The 2500-nt window shown below is 57.5% G+C and overlaps 1 non-coding gene across 1 annotated transcript in view; it reads left to right on the plus strand.

Annotated features, from left to right (window-relative positions):
• Nucleotides 1-1403: 1403 nt before the first annotated feature.
• LOC124565942 overlaps nucleotides 1404-2500 on the plus strand; it is a 1910-nt gene continuing 813 nt past the window's right edge. The window contains exon 1 of the ribosomal RNA XR_006970709.1: nucleotides 1404-2500. This exon is cut by the window's right edge and continues 813 nt beyond it. This is a non-coding gene — a ribosomal RNA (small subunit ribosomal RNA).

Raw genomic sequence — 2500 nt, forward strand, 5'->3', positions numbered from 1 at the left:
CTCATGTACTGAATGATACATCGTGGTACATGTGTGACCGTACCACGACTGCGCCAACAACGGCGAACCATACGGTCCAAATATTGTGCACTCAGCTACGTGTCGTCTCCCTATAAGAGCTGGATTGCAGTATGGTATGCCGTGGATGGCGATCAGCATGAGCCGTCTGTTGATGTAGTGGCGCGTGTTGTCAGACGTAGTCGTCTCTTCTCACACACCGTGATAGCATGGTGCACTGCGTTCCACATCTGCGACATGCGACAGAGGCCGGTTGACAGTCGTTCGCGCAATGGACATCGCATACGTACGGGGGCCACCTTCCACGTGTTCGCGAAGCGTGCACATGTTGTTGCGTGTATGTGGGCAGACATAGTGTGTCGTGACACCTGACACAGGCATGCAACAATCGTTGAATTTGCAAATGGCGATGGACGTCTACGTTTGCTGGTGACGTTACGCAAATGAAGAACTGGTAAACCGTTGTGGTGCGGTTGTTCTCGCTAGAGGTGAATCAGTGATGGCGACGATCGGTTGAGCTACCAACCGGTTGTTTCAGCGATACCCACCATGCCCACGAACGTGAATGGCATGTGGGTGTGAAGCGATACGCGGCGGTGGCTGGGTGGGACCGTCCCCGGCCGGTGAGGGGGGGCCTTCCGGCGTGCTGGCCGCGCGGTGCGTGGGCGCACGCGCTACAGCCGGCTGGTGGGGGCGGCCAGTGGCAGGCGCGCCGGCCGACGGAGGCGGCAGGCGGCGCAGCTGCGCGCCGGCGCACCCTGCACGCGGCGCCGTGCGGCCAAAGTAGGTCCTCGCGGGCCCGGTGCGAAGCGCGGTGGACATCTGCAGTGTGCTGGTCCGATTGAGGACTGTGTGCGCTGAGGATGCGCCGCCGCCCGGCGCTCGGCGCCGCGACGCCGTCTGCTGCTCGGTCGCCCTCTGCGGTTCTCGCAGGTGGATTGTATCGCAGCTGTGCGGACGTGTTGGCGCGTGCGCTGTGCTGGGAGAGTTCGCTTCGGCACCCAAGTGGGGCTTTTGTCCTTCTGTGGCGCTGGCGTTGGAGCTGCCGGCCACCGTAGGTGGCGCGTGTTGTCTCCCGCCGGCAATGCCACGACAGCACGCTCCCGGGCCTCTGTCGGCAGCGGCAAGCTCAGTTGGGAGCACGGGTGGTCGCACCTAAAGCGTCTACTCGCCAAACTCCGGGCGATTGCGCCTCTCTCGAACCCGACCAAGTACTTAGGACGGCGCTGCGCGCCGCCGGGACCTGAGAGGGTTTCGAGGTGTATTGTGCAGGGGAGCTCAGCCTCCTCCTGTTTGCAGAATAATTGAGCGGACGCTTGCGTGTTCGCGCGGGCCCCCGGGACACACTCCCGGGCGGCCGGCTGCTCAGCTCTAGTTGACGCAGCTCCCTGGTTGATCCTGCCAGTAGTCATATGCTTGTCTCAAAGATTAAGCCATGCATGTCTCAGTACAAGCCGCATTAAGGTGAAACCGCGAATGGCTCATTAAATCAGTTATGGTTCCTTAGATCGTACCCACGTTACTTGGATAACTGTGGTAATTCTAGAGCTAATACATGCAAACAGAGTCCCGACCAGAGATGGAAGGGACGCTTTTATTAGATCAAAACCAATCGGTCGGCTCGTCCGGTCCGTTTGCCTTGGTGACTCTGAATAACTTTGGGCTGATCGCACGGTCCTCGTACCGGCGACGCATCTTTCAAATGTCTGCCTTATCAACTGTCGATGGTAGGTTCTGCGCCTACCATGGTTGTAACGGGTAACGGGGAATCAGGGTTCGATTCCGGAGAGGGAGCCTGAGAAACGGCTACCACATCCAAGGAAGGCAGCAGGCGCGCAAATTACCCACTCCCGGCACGGGGAGGTAGTGACGAAAAATAACGATACGGGACTCATCCGAGGCCCCGTAATCGGAATGAGTACACTTTAAATCCTTTAACGAGTATCTATTGGAGGGCAAGTCTGGTGCCAGCAGCCGCGGTAATTCCAGCTCCAATAGCGTATATTAAAGTTGTTGCGGTTAAAAAGCTCGTAGTTGGATTTGTGTCCCACGCTGTTGGTTCACCGCCCGTCGGTGTTTAACTGGCATGTATCGTGGGACGTCCTGCCGGTGGGGCGAGCTGAAGGCGTGCGACGCGCCTCGTGCGTGCTCGTGCGTCCCGAGGCGGACCCCGTTGCAATCCTACCAGGGTGCTCTTGAGTGAGTGTCTCGGTGGGCCGGCACGTTTACTTTGAACAAATTAGAGTGCTTAAAGCAGGCAAGCCCGCCTGAATACTGTGTGCATGGAATAATGGAATAGGACCTCGGTTCTATTTTGTTGGTTTTCGGAACCCGAGGTAATGATTAATAGGGACAGGCGGGGGCATTCGTATTGCGACGTTAGAGGTGAAATTCTTGGATCGTCGCAAGACGAACAGAAGCGAAAGCATTTGCCAAGTATGTTTTCATTAATCAAGAACGAAAGTTAGAGGTTCGAAGGCGA

The sequence above is a fragment of the Schistocerca americana genome, unplaced genomic scaffold, assembly GCF_021461395.2.
Source record: "Schistocerca americana isolate TAMUIC-IGC-003095 unplaced genomic scaffold, iqSchAmer2.1 HiC_scaffold_1351, whole genome shotgun sequence".
In the NCBI taxonomy this organism is placed as follows: Eukaryota; Metazoa; Arthropoda; class Insecta; order Orthoptera; family Acrididae; genus Schistocerca; species Schistocerca americana.